The sequence below is a fragment of the Saccoglossus kowalevskii genome, chromosome 5 (assembly GCF_978046115.1).
Source record: "Saccoglossus kowalevskii chromosome 5, keSacKowa6.1, whole genome shotgun sequence".
NCBI classification, from domain to species: Eukaryota; Metazoa; Hemichordata; class Enteropneusta; family Harrimaniidae; genus Saccoglossus; species Saccoglossus kowalevskii.
This window is the reverse complement of record NC_140645.1, coordinates 11,032,125-11,049,511: the sequence shown is the minus strand read 5'-3', so window position 1 is coordinate 11,049,511 and position 17,387 is coordinate 11,032,125. Positions and strand designations below refer to the sequence as shown.

Below are 17,387 nucleotides of genomic sequence, written 5' to 3'. Positions count from 1 at the left end.
TTACTATATTAGAAAAATCGCCGTGTACATATAAGTAACGATGAAGTAACGATCGAATATATACGAAAAATATCGAGGCTATCGCGGATCTCAAATCTGTGCTAGTTGCAGTAACGGGCGAAGCGTAGACGCGAGTACGATACGTGAATCTGATTGGTCAATAGAAGCGCATCGGTTATCCTGTTATCCAGGCGAGTGGATGGCGTAGTCGATTCAGATTGTGCTAGTTAGATGTTCGTTTAACGGCTGTATTAATTAAAAAGATCGCGAAAATACAACGATATGAGTGTAGATGGTGTTGTGACTAATGTAAGTCACTATATTAAAAACCTCGCCGTGTTCATATAAATAACGATGAAGTTAAGAACGAATATATACGAAAAAAATCGAGGCTAATGCGGATCTCAGATCTGTGCTAGTAACAGCAATGGGCGGAGCTAGGACGCGAGTAAGATACGTGAATCTGATTGGTCAATACAAGAGCATCGATTATCCTGTCATCCAGGCAAATGGATGGCGTAGACGGTTCAGATTGTGCTAGTTGGACGTACGTTTAACGGCTGTATAAATTAAATAGATAGCGAAAGCGCACCGATATGAGTGTAGATGGTATTGTGACTAATGTAAGTCGCTATATTAGAAATCTCGCCGTGTTCACAAAAGTAACGAAGAAGTTACGATCGAAGATACACGAAAAATATCAGAGCTAACACGGATCTAGATTGTGCTAGTTGTAGCAGTGGGCGTGTCCTCGCTAAAGAGAAAGGAAGTAGGTACAGACAGATCCGTTGATGAATATATTATAGCATAACTCTCATAGAGGATCATATGAAAAGTCGCATATTGTACGTATTGCGTAGGATAACAAACTAGTAGTGATATAGTGGCTCACCATAATATAGTTTAAACCATATATGAAATAATAAAGTAATTAACTAAATGCAATAAACAATTAAGTTAAATTAGGGTTAGGGTAGGGTTAGGATAGGGTTAGGTAGGTATAAGATATGTTAAACGAGGGCAAGGCTTATGGCTGCCCGTTGTTAAATAAACACTACCATATAATATTATAATTGTACCTAATATAGGTGCGATGAAACATGTTAGACATGTAATATATTCTGAAAGCTGAGTAGGAACTAAGGAGAGAATAAAAATAATAATGCAATGTGCATAAATATTTACATTAGTGTTCTCTCAATTGTTAAAATAGGGTTCGATATACTGTGCGACATAGAATAAGGTGAATAAACCTTAATAAACTAACTTCGGCATGTTATTTCAACATGATAGAATAAGACATAGTGTTAAGTATTGGAAGTTGTATTAATTAAATACACTTCAATATTCTGTCTACGTAAAAGTCTATAATCCCACAGTCTGATGAAATGGATACTGCGAGAGTATACGAACGTTATATCCACCTCGCTCCGGACCGCAATACTGACAGACATCCAGAGCGCAAGAACAAATATTGATGGGGGTGGTGGATTGACGAACATTTCAACGACTGAGGGCAGTATTGCATTAGCTAACTAAATACGTAACAGATGTAGAATTCCGTGTTAAAATAGTTTACAGGTGTGATCCTGATAGAAGTAAACACGGAAACAATAATGAAATACAAAACTGAGTACGAAGAAAGCCTATGTCGATACAGCACTCAAATTTATCCGTGATTGGATTATTCACTAGTGTGATGGTGCTGTTTCGGGTTCTATGTTGAACCCTTCATCAGTCAGAACAGTACTTGACCGAATCGTTCGATTAAATTAGCTTTCAGAATGTTCGACGTTATTACTTTCATTATACAATTTAGTTAAAATGTTAAGTAATTCTTCGTCGTTTGGTGTGTCATTTTTCATGAGTTTGTCAGTACGTAGACTAGAACTTGTGAGTTTATCTTTCAAGTTAATATTTCTACGAAATGCAATAAGGGGGGGATTTGGAAAAATGTTACACAGTAACAAATCATTCCGAATTAAATCCCAGTTTTTTAATAGGGCTCTTTTGAGCCTGTACCCTTGTATATATGGGTTGAACGTAGTTGTGAATATTGTTTGCCCTTCATTATAGGGCATTGATTCTCGTAAATGTGAGATACGATTGTCATGTTCGTTAATTGAAGAGTATCTTTCGATATCGTTATTTGTGTAATCTCTTACACGCAATTTTTCAATAAATAAATTACGTTTATGTAAGAAATCGTTTGCATTATTACATGTACGAGCATATCGAATAGTTTCGCCTTTAATAAAACCTTTGAATACTGATGTAGGGTGACAGGAATTACGTTTCAAATATTGAAACGTTTCCGTTGTCTTGGTGTGCGTTTTCACGTCTAGTATATTCAGATCAAGGAAGCGTTGTCCTTTATATAGGTCAAGGTCAAGGTACGTGACTTGTGTCATTGAGTATTCAAATGTGAGCTGGTATTTATCATGAAGCATATTAGCATCCTGAATAAATTTGTGTAATTCAGGTATGGTACCATTGAATACCATGAAAATGTCATCTCGAAAACGATACCATGTTTTGATATAACGAGCACCAGATAGTAAAATCTGATTTTCCAGTAGGTGGAATGTAATGTCGGCAATCTCAGGTGAAGACGGTGATCCCATGCTAACTCCACATGTTTGGGTATAATACTCATTATTAAACTCGAATGTATTTCTTTTCAGAATGATTTCAAGGAGTTTAATTATATATTCCCCAGGTAGTGGTTTCAAAGGACTGTCACTGTGATTGTAATTCGATTGCATTGCATTAGCGGTTGCTCGGATCGCTTCTTCGTGAACAGTATTAGTATACATTGATACGACATCCAAGGTTACTAGGACGTTATTATCAGATACTTGTATATTTTCGATTTTATTAATAAAATCTGTAGTATCTTTGATATAAGTATGTTGTCTTTTGACGATTGGAATTAAAAAGTGGTCAATCAATTCTGATATTTTCTCTGTGGGACCAGAGCAACCACTGATTATCGGTCTACCAACAAATATACTGCCCTCTGGTGGTGGTTTGTGTACTTTAGGCAATAAATACCACCGGGGCGTTCTAACTGTGTAGTTAAATGGGTCTGTATATTTATACGTGTCGTAATCGATTAAATCCAGATTGTACATTTCTGTAACGAGCTCATGGACCGAATTAGACGTGACTATAGTATCGTTACCACCAATTTTAGTGTAGTATTGTTCGTTGTTTAATTGACGAAGGCTTTCATATATATAGTCAGTTGTATTCATGATTGCAATACCACGACCTTTGTCGAATGGTTTTATTACAATTGTGTTATCATGATGTAATCTATTTATTGCTGCTCTTTCGGCAGAATTCATGTTTTGTTTGGGTTTATTGGTAGTGATTTTGGATATCTCAACTTTAGTTGCCTCAATGTAATTTTCGAGGCTACTGTTATTAGAGTCTGGTGGGTTCCATGTTGATTTCATTTTGAAAGGATGTTGTTGAGATTGTTTATTGCGCATTAAATATTTAATACGCATTCTCCTAGATAGCATAGACATGTCATTGAGCAGAGTGTGATAGGTTGGCTTAGGTGGGGTTGGTATAAATTTGAGTCCGTTGCCAAGGGCAATGATCTCTATTGGGGTCAGGATTCTACCCGAAAAATTCCGAATAAAACCTGAGACCAACCGAGCTTGATCAACCAACCGTTTATTTTTAGCCATTTTAGCATTGTATTTCTTTATTCGTTTGCATCTTGCAATGTGTTTTTTGCGTGAGAAGTGTCTATTGCATTTTGTGTTATTGATTGTATGGACAGAATCCATAGTAATAACGGTAGTTCTCTTTTTGGAGGATGTGGTGGCCCTAAAAAGGGCCGTTTGGTTTGTGTGCCGAAGCACTAATTTATTCGAGGTTAGGAGTACGTTTCCTACCCTTTCGGGGGTCCTGTACCCTTTTCCTCGTTTGTTTGAGGAATTGCCTCAATTTATTGACCGCCAGAGCCTGATACTCGTCTCCAGCCAGGCGTTTGATGTGATCAAACGCTTCCTTCTCTTCCTTCACCAGAACGGCCTGAAATTGCTTCAAATGCGAAGGTAAATAAATATCAAGCAATTTGGTATATTGTTTCGAAGCCTGGGTTGAAATGAGTTCCCACTTTTGTAGGAATGCCGTAGACGGCTTCAACCCAGGTATTACGGTTTTCTTTGAAACCACCAAACCTTTGGGAATTTTTCCCGATATCGAAAATTTATGAATAGATTTGATTTGATTAATAATTGAAGACTCAGTCCGGTAAAGTTTAGATAAAGATTTAACCTTACCCTTGATTTCAGAGAAGAGAGCGTCTGGTAAACGTCTCTGAGCTGGAGTCGGTAGAGAGTCTAAAGGTTGGATGTCAATCGTCAGGTCTAGCATAGGTGTATCAAACACAACGTCGAAATCTTCGACAGTGTTGATGTCTTCTGCTGCAGACATGACGGGAATGAGTAATGATGTTCCTGACGGTCTCATTTATGGGATCGGCTGGCAGAACAAAATATTGCTACTATGTAATGTGATAGTCGTGATCTTATTGGTCAATAAAAAGGCATCAATATATCATAACGATAATAAAAATGGCTGGGATTGTGCTAGTTGAAAGTAGGTAAAACAACGAAAAGAGGAAAAAGATGCGTTAAAAATGAGAAAGGAGTAAACAAAATAAGTCCGAGATGTATAGTGAAGAAAGGACATAGTTAAAAAATCGGAAAAAAACAACAAATAGAAGTTAATAAAAGAGAAATTGCGAGAAGATTGAGAATATAAGAAAAAAACAAAATGTGCTAGTAAGACGTTCAAAAAACGATCGTATTAAAAATATGAATTACAAAAACGTAATAAAAAGGGAAAAGACGGTATTGTAACTAAAGTAAGTTACTAAATTAGAAATCTCGCCGTGTTTACATAAATAGCATTAAAGTAACGATCGAAAATATACGAAAAATATCGAGGCTATCGCGGATCTCAAATTCGTGCTAGTGGCAACAATGGGCGGAGCTAAGACGCGAGTACGAAACGTGAATCTGATTGGTCGATACAAAATCATCGATTGTCCTGTCATCCAGGCGAATGGATGGCGTAGTCGGTTCAGATTGTGCTAGTTGGACGTTCGTTTAACGGCTGTATTAATAAAATAAATAGCGAAAACGCAACGATATGAGTGTAGATGGTGTTGTGACTAATGTAAGTTACTATATTAGAAAAATCGCCGTGTACATATAAGTAACGATGAAGTAACGATCGAATATATACGAAAAATATCGAGGCTATCGCGGATCTCAAATCTGTGCTAGTTGCAGTAACGGGCGAAGCGTAGACGCGAGTACGATACGTGAATCTGATTGGTCAATAGAAGCGCATCGGTTATCCTGTTATCCAGGCGAGTGGATGGCGTAGTCGATTCAGATTGTGCTAGTTAGATGTTCGTTTAACGGCTGTAATAATTAAAAAGATCGCGAAAATACAACGATATGAGTGTAGATGGTGTTGTGACTAATGTAAGTCACTATATTAAAAACCTCGCCGTGTTCATATAAATAACGATGAAGTTAAGAACGAATATATACGAAAAAAATCGAGGCTAATGCGGATCTCAGATCTGTGCTAGTAACAGCAATGGGCGGAGCTAGGACGCGAGTAAGATACGTGAATCTGATTGGTCAATACAAGAGCATCGATTATCCTGTCATCCAGGCAAATGGATGGCGTAGACGGTTCAGATTGTGCTAGTTGGACGTACGTTTAACGGCTGTATAAATTAAATAGATAGCGAAAGCGCACCGATATGAGTGTAGATGGTATTGTGACTAATGTAAGTCGCTATATTAGAAATCTCGCCGTGTTCACAAAAGTAACGAAGAAGTTACGATCGAAGATACACGAAAAATATCAGAGCTAACACGGATCTAGATTGTGCTAGTTGTAGCAGTGGGCGTGTCCTCGCTAAAGAGAAAGGAAGTAGGTACAGACAGATCCGTTGATGAATATATTATAGCATAACTCTCATAGAGGATCATATGAAAAGTCGCATATTGTACGTATTGCGTAGGATAACAAACTAGTAGTGATATAGTGGCTCACCATAATATAGTTTAAACCATATATGAAATAATAAAGTAATTAACTAAATGCAATAAACAATTAAGTTAAATTAGGGTTAGGGTAGGGTTAGGATAGGGTTAGGTAGGTATAAGATATGTTAAACGAGGGCAAGGCTTATGGCTGCCCGTTGTTAAATAAACACTACCATATAATATTATAATTGTACCTAATATAGGTGCGATGAAACATGTTAGACATGTAATATATTCTGAAAGCTGAGTAGGAACTAAGGAGAGAATAAAAATAATAATGCAATGTGCATAAATATTTACATTAGTGTTCTCTCAATTGTTAAAATAGGGTTCGATATACTGTGCGACATAGAATAAGGTGAATAAACCTTAATAAACTAACTTCGGCATGTTATTTCAACATGATAGAATAAGACATAGTGTTAAGTATTGGAAGTTGTATTAATTAAATACACTTCAATATTCTGTCTACGTAAAAGTCTATAATCCCACAGTCTGATGAAATGGATACTGCGAGAGTATACGAACGTTATATCCACCTCGCTCCGGACCGCAATACTGACAGACATCCAGAGCGCAAGAACAAATATTGATGGGGGTGGTGGATTGACGAACATTTCAACGACTGAGGGCAGTATTGCATTAGCTAACTAAATACGTAACAGATGTAGAATTCCGTGTTAAAATAGTTTACAGGTGTGATCCTGATAGAAGTAAACACGGAAACAATAATGAAATACAAAACTGAGTACGAAGAAAGCCTATGTCGATACAGCACTCAAATTTATCCGTGATTGGATTATTCACTAGTGTGATGGTGCTGTTTCGGGTTCTATGTTGAACCCTTCATCAGTCGGAACAGTACTTGACCGAATCGTTCGATTAAATTAGCTTTCAGAATGTTCGACGTTATTACTTTCATTATACAATTTAGTTAAAATGTTAAGTAATTCTTCGTCGTTTGGTGTGTCATTTTTCATGAGTTTGTCAGTACGTAGACTAGAACTTGTGAGTTTATCTTTCAAGTTAATATTTCTACGAAATGCAATAAGGGGGGGATTTGGAAAAATGTTACACAGTAACAAATCATTCCGAATTAAATCCCAGTTTTTTAATAGGGCTCTTTTGAGCCTGTACCCTTGTATATATGGGTTGAACGTAGTTGTGAATATTGTTTGCCCTTCATTATAGGGCATTGATTCTCGTAAATGTGAGATACGATTGTCATGTTCGTTAATTGAAGAGTATCTTTCGATATCGTTATTTGTGTAATCTCTTACACGCAATTTTTCAATAAATAAATTACGTTTATGTAAGAAATCGTTTGCATTATTACATGTACGAGCATATCGAATAGTTTCGCCTTTAATAAAACCTTTGAATACTGATGTAGGGTGACAGGAATTACGTTTCAAATATTGAAACGTTTCCGTTGTCTTGGTGTGCGTTTTCACGTCTAGTATATTCAGATCAAGGAAGCGTTGTCCTTTATATAGGTCAAGGTCAAGGTACGTGACTTGTGTCATTGAGTATTCAAATGTGAGCTGGTATTTATCATGAAGCATATTAGCATCCTGAATAAATTTGTGTAATTCAGGTATGGTACCATTGAATACCATGAAAATGTCATCTCGAAAACGATACCATGTTTTGATATAACGAGCACCAGATAGTAAAATCTGATTTTCCAGTAGGTGGAATGTAATGTCGGCAATCTCAGGTGAAGACGGTGATCCCATGCTAACTCCACATGTTTGGGTATAATACTCATTATTAAACTCGAATGTATTTCTTTTCAGAATGATTTCAAGGAGTTTAATTATATATTCCCCAGGTAGTGGTTTCAAAGGACTGTCACTGTGATTGTAATTCGATTGCATTGCATTAGCGGTTGCTCGGATCGCTTCTTCGTGAACAGTATTAGTATACATTGATACGACATCCAAGGTTACTAGGACGTTATTATCAGATACTTGTATATTTTCGATTTTATTAATAAAATCTGTAGTATCTTTGATATAAGTATGTTGTCTTTTGACGATTGGAATTAAAAAGTGGTCAATCAATTCTGATATTTTCTCTGTGGGACCAGAGCAACCACTGATTATCGGTCTACCAACAAATATACTGCCCTCTGGTGGTGGTTTGTGTACTTTAGGCAATAAATACCACCGGGGCGTTCTAACTGTGTAGTTAAATGGGTCTGTATATTTATACGTGTCGTAATCGATTAAATCCAGATTGTACATTTCTGTAACGAGCTCATGGACCGAATTAGACGTGACTATAGTATCGTTACCACCAATTTTAGTGTAGTATTGTTCGTTGTTTAATTGACGAAGGCTTTCATATATATAGTCAGTTGTATTCATGATTGCAATACCACGACCTTTGTCGAATGGTTTTATTACAATTGTGTTATCATGATGTAATCTATTTATTGCTGCTCTTTCGGCAGAATTCATGTTTTGTTTGGGTTTATTGGTAGTGATTTTGGATATCTCAACTTTAGTTGCCTCAATGTAATTTTCGAGGCTACTGTTATTAGAGTCTGGTGGGTTCCATGTTGATTTCATTTTGAAAGGATGTTGTTGAGATTGTTTATTGCGCATTAAATATTTAATACGCATTCTCCTAGATAGCATAGACATGTCATTGAGCAGAGTGTGATAGGTTGGCTTAGGTGGGGTTGGTATAAATTTGAGTCCGTTGCCAAGGGCAATGATCTCTATTGGGGTCAGGATTCTACCCGAAAAATTCCGAATAAAACCTGAGACCAACCGAGCTTGATCAACCAACCGTTTATTTTTAGCCATTTTAGCATTGTATTTCTTTATTCGTTTGCATCTTGCAATGTGTTTTTTGCGTGAGAAGTGTCTATTGCATTTTGTGTTATTGATTGTATGGACAGAATCCATAGTAATAACGGTAGTTCTCTTTTTGGAGGATGTGGTGGCCCTAAAAAGGGCCGTTTGGTTTGTGTGCCGAAGCACTAATTTATTCGAGGTTAGGAGTACGTTTCCTACCCTTTCGGGGGTCCTGTACCCTTTTCCTCGTTTGTTTGAGGAATTGCCTCAATTTATTGACCGCCAGAGCCTGATACTCGTCTCCAGCCAGGCGTTTGATGTGATCAAACGCTTCCTTCTCTTCCTTCACCAGAACGGCCTGAAATTGCTTCAAATGCGAAGGTAAATAAATATCAAGCAATTTGGTATATTGTTTCGAAGCCTGGGTTGAAATGAGTTCCCACTTTTGTAGGAATGCCGTAGACGGCTTCAACCCAGGTATTACGGTTTTCTTTGAAACCACCAAACCTTTGGGAATTTTTCCCGATATCGAAAATTTATGAATAGATTTGATTTGATTAATAATTGAAGACTCAGTCCGGTAAAGTTTAGATAAAGATTTAACCTTACCCTTGATTTCAGAGAAGAGAGCGTCTGGTAAACGTCTCTGAGCTGGAGTCGGTAGAGAGTCTAAAGGTTGGATGTCAATCGTCAGGTCTAGCATAGGTGTATCAAACACAACGTCGAAATCTTCGACAGTGTTGATGTCTTCTGCTGCAGACATGACGGGAATGAGTAATGATGTTCCTGACGGTCTCATTTATGGGATCGGCTGGCAGAACAAAATATTGCTACTATGTAATGTGATAGTCGTGATCTTATTGGTCAATAAAAAGGCATCAATATATCATAACGATAATAAAAATGGCTGGGATTGTGCTAGTTGAAAGTAGGTAAAACAACGAAAAGAGGAAAAAGATGCGTTAAAAATGAGAAAGGAGTAAACAAAATAAGTCCGAGATGTATAGTGAAGAAAGGACATAGTTAAAAAATCGGAAAAAAACAACAAATAGAAGTTAATAAAAGAGAAATTGCGAGAAGATTGAGAATATAAGAAAAAAACAAAATGTGCTAGTAAGACGTTCAAAAAACGATCGTATTAAAAATATGAATTACAAAAACGTAATAAAAAGGGAAAAGACGGTATTGTAACTAAAGTAAGTTACTAAATTAGAAATCTCGCCGTGTTTACATAAATAGCATTAAAGTAACGATCGAAAATATACGAAAAATATCGAGGCTATCGCGGATCTCAAATTCGTGCTAGTGGCAACAATGGGCGGAGCTAAGACGCGAGTACGAAACGTGAATCTGATTGGTCGATACAAAATCATCGATTGTCCTGTCATCCAGGCGAATGGATGGCGTAGTCGGTTCAGATTGTGCTAGTTGGACGTTCGTTTAACGGCTGTATTAATAAAATAAATAGCGAAAACGCAACGATATGAGTGTAGATGGTGTTGTGACTAATGTAAGTTACTATATTAGAAAAATCGCCGTGTACATATAAGTAACGATGAAGTAACGATCGAATATATACGAAAAATATCGAGGCTATCGCGGATCTCAAATCTGTGCTAGTTGCAGTAACGGGCGAAGCGTAGACGCGAGTACGATACGTGAATCTGATTGGTCAATAGAAGCGCATCGGTTATCCTGTTATCCAGGCGAGTGGATGGCGTAGTCGATTCAGATTGTGCTAGTTAGATGTTCGTTTAACGGCTGTATTAATTAAAAAGATCGCGAAAAAACATTGATGGGGGTGGTGGATTGACGAACATTTCAACGACTGAGGGCAGTATTGCATTAGCTAACTAAATACGTAACAGATGTAGAATTCCGTGTTAAAATAGTTTTCAGGTGTGATCCTGATAGAAGTAAACACGGAAACAATAATGGAATACAAAACTGAGTACGAAGAAAGCCTATGCCGATACAACACTCAAATTTATCCGTGATTGGATTATTCACTAGTGTGATGGTGCTGTTTTGGGTTCTATGTTGAACCCTTCATCAGTCGGAACAGTACTTGACCGAATCGTTCGATTAAATTAGCTTTCAGAATGTTCGACGTTATTACTTTCATTATACAATTTAGTTAAAATGGAAAGTAATTCTTCGTCGTTTGGTGTGTCATTTTTCATGAGTTTGTCAGTACGTAGACTAGAACTTGTGAGTTTATCTTTCAAGTTAATATTTCTACGAAATGCAATAAGGGGGGGATTTGGAAAAATGTTACACAGTAACAAATCATTCCGAATTAAATCCCAGTTTTTTAATAGGGCTCTTTTGAGCCTGTACCCTTGTATATATGGGTTGAACGTAGTTGTGAATATTGTTTGCCCTTCATTATAGGGCATTGATTCTCGTAAATGTGAGATACGATTGTCATGTTCATTAATTGAAGAGTATCTTTCGATATCGTTATTTGTGTAATCTCTTTCACGCAATTTTTCAATAAATAAATTACGTTTATGTAAGAAATCGTTTGCATTATTACATGTACGAGCATATCGAATAGTTTCGCCTTTAATAAAACCTTTGAATACTGATGTAGGGTGACAGGAATTACGTTTCAAATATTGAAACGTTTCCGTTGTCTTGGTGTGCGTTTTCACGTCTAGTATATTCAGATCAAGGAAGCGTTGTTCTTTATATAGGTCAAGGTCAAGGTACGTGACTTGTGTCATTGAGTATTCAAATGTGAGCTGGTATTTATCATGAAGCATATTAGCATCCTGAATAAATTTGTGTAATTCAGGTATGGTACCATTGAATACCATGAAAATGTCATCTCGAAAACGATACCATGTTTTGATATAACGAGCACCAAACAGTAAAATCTGATTTTCCAGTAGGTGGAATGTAATGTCGGCAATCTCAGGTGAAGACGGTGATCCCATGCTAACTCCACATGTTTGGGTATAATACTCATTATTAAACTCGAATGTATTTCTTTTCAGAATGATTTCAAGGAGTTTAATTATATATTCCCCAGGTAGTGGTTTCAAAGGACTGTCACTGTGATTGTAATTCGATTGCATTGCATTAGCGGTTGCTCGGATCGCTTCTTCGTGAACAGTATTAGTATACATTGATACGACATCCAAGGTTACTAGGACGTTATTATCAGATACTTGTATATTTTCGATTTTATTAATAAAATCTGTAGTATCTTTAATATAAGTATGTTGTCTTTTGACGATTGGAATTAAAAAGTGGTCAATCAATTCTGATATTTTCTCTGTGGGACCAGAGCAACCACTGATTATCGGTCTACCAACAAATATACTGCCCTCTGGTGGTGGTTTGTGTACTTTAGGCAATAAATACCACCGGGGCGTTCTAACTGTGTAGTTAAATGGGTCTGTATATTTATACGTGTCGTAATCGATTAAATCCAGATTGTACATTTCTGTAACGAGTTCATGGACCGAATTAGACGTGACTATAGTATCGTTACCACCAATTTTAGTGTAGTATTGTTCGTTGTTTAATTGACGAAGGCTTTCATATATATAGTCAGTTGTATTCATGATTGCAATACCACGACCTTTGTCGAATGGTTTTATTACAATTGTGTTATCATGATGTAATCTATTTATTGCTGCTCTTTCGGCAGAATTCATGTTTTGTTTGGGTTTATTGGTAGTGATTTTGGATATCTCAACTTTAGTTGCCTCAATGTAATTTTCGAGGCTACTGTTATTCGAGTCTGGTGGGTTCCATGTTGATTTCATTTTGAAAGGATGTTGTTGAGATTGTTTATTGCGCATTAAATATTTAATACGCATTCTCCTAGATAGCATAGACATGTCATTGAGCAGAGTGTGATAGGTTGGCTTAGGTGGGGTTGGTATAAATTTGAGTCCGTTGCCAAGGGCAATGATCTCTATTGGGGTCAGGATTCTACTCGAAAAATTCCGAATAAAACCTGAGACCAACCGAGCTTGATCAACCAACCGTTTATTTTTAGCCATTTTAGCATTGTATTTCTTTATTCGTTTGCATCTTGCAATGTGTTTTTTACGTGAGAAGTGTCTATTGCATTTTGTGTTATTGATTGTATGGACAGAATCCATAGTAATAACGGTAGTTCTCTTTTTGGAGGATGTGGTGGCCCTAAAAAGGGCCGTTTGGTTTGTGTGCCGAAGCACTAATTTATTCGAGGTTAGGAGTACGTTTCCTACCCTTTCGGGGGTCCTGTACCCTTTTCCTCGTTTGTTTGAGGAATTGCCTCAATTTATTGACCGCCAGAGCCTGATACTCGTCTCCAGCCAGGCGTTTGATGTGATCAAACGCTTCCTTCTCTTCCTTCACCAGAACGGCCTGAAATTGCTTCAAATGCGAAGGTAAATAAATATCAAGCAATTTGGTATATTGTTTCGAAGCCTGGGTTGAAATGAGTTCCCACTTTTGTAGGAATGCCGTAGACGGCTTCAACCCAGGTATTACGGTTTTCTTTGAAACCACCAAACCTTTGGGAATTTATCCCGATATCGAAAATTTATGAATAGATTTGATTTGATTAATAATTGAAGACTCAGTCCGGTAAAGTTTAGATAAAGATTTAACCTTACCCTTGATTTCAGAGAAGAGAGCGTCTGGTAAACGTCTCTGAGCTGGAGTCGGTAGAGAGTCTAAAGGTTGGATGTCAATCGTCAGGTCTAGCATAGGTGTATCAAACACAACGTCGAAATCTTCGACAGTGTTGATGTCTTCTGCTGCAGACATGACGGGAAATATTCTGTATTACATTTGGTAAACATTTTTTCTGAAAAAGTTATTAAAAGCAATCTCATATTTCATAACTGTTTTCTAATTTATAGACGAAATAGCTTTGTACATTTTCCATTCTAATATTGCATTGAATTGTGGGGAATATAGTTTCTTGTCTCAAATGGTTTTGTACCAGCATTATTTAATGTAGAGACAAATAAAACAGTACCTGAAATTACTAGATTCCGATATACAAAAAATAAAAATACACAGTACGAGTATTTTGTAATATTCTGGGAAAAATTGTAGTTCCTGTCCAACTCGCTCTCAGTCTGTAAGTGCTTAAAACAGCGTCCGGATTACTTTCGGAAATTCCGTCGCGTTTCGGAAAGTTTTAATTTTCAAAACTTTTGAATATTTATTTGTGCTTTTAGGTTAGTGAGAAGGTTATAATAATTCTTCATTTCACTTTAACACTGTTTTTACACCCCTCAGACCCCTTTAAAAAGTCACTTCTGGCCATTATAATGGCCACTATTTTCTTAATGGCCAGAGTATTGACCAGAATTTTTTAAGTGGCCAAAATATTTACTAGTGTTTTTAAAATGGTGGTTTTAATGACCCATGTTTTTTATACTGGTCAGAATAATTACAATTGCTTTTTGAATGATGGAGTTGATGAACATTTTTTTTTTATGGGCAGTAAAATGGTCATTTTATTTTTCATTACATACATAAAATGACCAGTATTTTTGTTCATGTCAGCCTCAATATACGTGTGGGAATTTATTTTTCCCAAGTTTCACTGGCGCTTCCAAGTACACTTAAATGAAATTTCGCGAATATTGCCTCGATCCCCAGTGAAATTTCATAGTAACGCTGATGCCAGTGACTGCTGGTGGACTGCATAACCTGCGGAGTATTTAGATGGTGTTGAATCATAGGACGATTGCAGTACTGCAACTGGCACATCAAGGTATGAATTTGTAATTATTTTACCATTTTACAATGACTTCAATACAATATTAGATACTTTTGTTGTTGTTTATGTAGCAGAATAGTCTTTTGGGGCTTTCGTTTTTGTTCAGTCATGGCACACTGTGTAAGTAATGCTTCATTATTATTCATAATTGTCAAACAACAAGCTCAAGTAGGTGTTAATGAGGATTAGCTCCTATGTTTGTTAATACAAGAAAAGTATAAACAAAGGTTATTTCCATTAAATCTAATATTCTTTGCTCATCTTTGAGCCCAATTTGATTTGAATGAGTTGTAGAGATCAATATAAAAGGTAAGTGAACCTAAATGTATGCGCCTAAGGTAGGAATAAACAGAAGACACCTATTCGTAGCATTCACGTAGAGCTCTTTAGCAAAGGCTAAGAGGTCCAATACCTTAACCTGTGCTAAAAAAATGTGCATGAATACAGGCTAAGAAATACTAGGTACAGAGTAAATCTGGTCAGACCAAAGCCTTAGCACAGGCAAAACAAATCATGCATGAACGCTTAGCTCGGCTAAAAAAACCATTGTATTTAATGTTCATTTAGGGGATTTACTACTATATTCATAACTTTTTATTTTGGTGTGCCATTTCCTGCATGACAATCAACGCTAACACATATAGAGAGATTGACTCAAGAAAAAATGTACCGATGATGAGATACTGTGCTACTTCCTGTTATTCTGCAATTTGCACTTTCTGAATTTGCTTTGGTATTGTTTTATAACTGTAGAACTAACCTTCCTACTTACTCATACTGAGCACTCATAGTTAAAATTTCTGAAGATTTTGCCTATTCTTAATAAGTTTGGGTGTTCCTTACCCCGTGCTAACCATTGTTTTCTTCTGTGCATGAACTCAAACATATGAGATTAGCTTAAATCTTAGCCCGTACTTTGTGTAGCATGAACACTACTATTGAAGATACAGGGGGCAAATGGGCGAGACTTAAACAAAATATAATGAAGGTGTAATATGCAGTCAGTAAATGTCCTAGGCATTTCTGGGTCAGCCAAATTGATCATGGGTACTCTTGCTCAACTTGGACAACAAAATATTTAGTCATAGACCTTAGAGAACAGGGACATGCTACTGTGGCTACCCCTTTCATGTAACCTTAGTTATAATCCCCATACCCAAATTAACACCTTAGAGAAACTGATAATAAATCTATGTCAACACCACTGTTACATCTTCTCCTGTTTCATAAGCCAAACATGGCTGCCAGGGTGTAGCTACACAAAATGAGACAATTTTGTGGTTGGAATATAATCAGAAAAATTAAATTTGATCAAAACTTGAATAGCCAAGTCCATTCTATTGATGCGAGTGAAACTAAAAATTAACAATTTTTATTCCACTATGAAATCAGGAAAGGGAAACAAAAATGGTAAGTTTTCTCTGCAAGGAAACAAAACTGCCTAAAAGTAAACAATGACCTGTGGAAATTTGTGTCATTATAACAAGTGGATTTTTCATCATATTTAGAACAGATATAGCATAGTGCACTTGTTATACACTGACTAATGGGAATACTAGTAAAAACTGTTTCAGATGTATAAATCTTCTAGGTACATGTATATGTATTAATGAGATTATACAGGAGGTTATAACCCACATTGTCTCAGACAGAAGTTGCATGATCCTGTTTTCTAAGGTCATGCTTAAATCATAACCATCTGAATACCATTATTTCACTTTTCAAACTAAACTGTTTTTATATTTTTAATATCATTATTTTGATTTTGAAAAAAAAATATAGAAACAATATTACACTTAACATAATTACTCTATTAGCAGCACATGTGCTTAGGTAAATTACAAGGATCTTCAATGGTCGAAATATGTAATATTTTCATGATTTAGTATCCACAAATGTAATTTTAGAGCAAATATGGTATTGTATTGGATCATAATTATAATACAATTATTTATTTTGTGAAAGTATATATTCGGTTAGGAAACAATTTGATGTTATTCTGTTTTATTTGATATTTATATTTTTTCAATCAGAATGTACCGGGTATCATCTTTTTGGAAGTATATCTGAGTTGCATAGGGGAAAAATTGACATATCACAAGATGTCATTTTATCCACATTGTTATTAGTGAGGACAGAAATATGCCAGAATACACAGACACCACAAATTTTTGTTTCCAAAATTGATTACAAAGTGTCTTAATTAAAAACTGGTCATTGTAAGCTAATAGCAATCTGAATTATTTTTTGCAGATAATGACAATTTAAAAAAAGGAAATACTATATAAATGGAACGTAAGAAGTTGAAGAACCAGAATTTATGGACATTAAGGGGAAAAAAAAGTTTAACCAGTATTGATGGATGCAATGGTTTAGCATTTGCATGTTTATCAGTTTTACATTTGCACACAGATTTTGAAAGTTCCAAGTGTGTAGAGTTACTGTACATTCCTTTTTTTATGTTTTCCCTCAAATAAAAGTGACATCTTTCATCTGGTATTTCATGATTTTCAGCTATCTTATATAGTTCTTCTTGCTGACCCTTTTGTACACACCCACACTCACTCCACAATCTTTCATCTTCTTAATAATAATTAACAGGAAAATATTATTGAAAAAATCCTGTAGAGATCAAAAACATGAACAAATTTGACACGCCTACATCTTTGAGAAAAAATATTTCACACTAGAAAAAGAATAGCACAAAAACAAAGAGGAGAAAAAACATTTTGCACAGCCCCCTCCTTA

General features: G+C 36.1%; 1 long non-coding RNA gene across 1 annotated transcript; it reads left to right on the top strand.

The window, feature by feature from the left end:
* The first annotated feature begins 14,440 nt into the window (after window positions 1-14,440).
* On the top strand, window positions 14,441-17,138 carry LOC144361537 (uncharacterized). The gene is made up of 2 exons (XR_014929487.1): window positions 14,441-14,633; window positions 16,893-17,138. It is a non-coding gene; the product is annotated as an uncharacterized LOC144361537 (long non-coding RNA).
* Window positions 17,139-17,387: the final 249 nt, after the last annotated feature.